The 533-nt window shown below is 36.0% G+C and overlaps 1 protein-coding gene across 1 annotated transcript in view; it reads right to left on the bottom strand.

Moving 5' to 3' along the window:
* The window catches only part of LOC119592824 (rootletin-like), a 148,678-nt gene that overhangs the window by 106,372 nt on the left and 41,773 nt on the right, over nucleotides 1–533 (bottom strand). The window lies entirely within an intron of this gene.

Below are 533 nucleotides of genomic sequence, written 5' to 3'. Positions count from 1 at the left end.
TGTCGAAAGAAGGAAAGAAACGGCAAGATATTCCTCCCAACTTCCTCGCTGAGGATTATCAACAAAATAGGTCAAGGTCACGCTTGTTGCACACATCAAAGTCAGAATATACGAACTCTAAATTTTTGGACAAGGATTTGGTCAAAAGCGCATATGAAGTCATGATATTTTCAAATATCCGTTACATTGTTTGGGTTCCATATATGCCTATGATCTACAATGTCCTATCTATATATTTTTCAAATAAAAGTGGTATATTTAATCTTAATAAATATAACATATGTAACTAGCTTACATAAAACAAGAAAAAAAAAGAATTACATAAATCTCTCGCGCACCATCTACTTACAAGTTTCCCTTTAAATCGTTTTCTGTGATATCAGAAAACGTGACATGATATGACGTCACTCGTAAGCCTCGTCTTCCAGCGCGTGGACAGATTCAGTATATTTGAACTCTGCGACGTATAAAACGATAAAATGACGGAGGAGCCGCTCTGTCCTCTTTATTACCCTTATTCCATGTCTCCTTCA

Source organism: Penaeus monodon, chromosome 31, assembly GCF_015228065.2.
Source record: "Penaeus monodon isolate SGIC_2016 chromosome 31, NSTDA_Pmon_1, whole genome shotgun sequence".
Classification (NCBI taxonomy): Eukaryota; Metazoa; Arthropoda; class Malacostraca; order Decapoda; family Penaeidae; genus Penaeus; species Penaeus monodon.
This window is presented reverse-complemented; position numbering and strand designations above follow the sequence as displayed.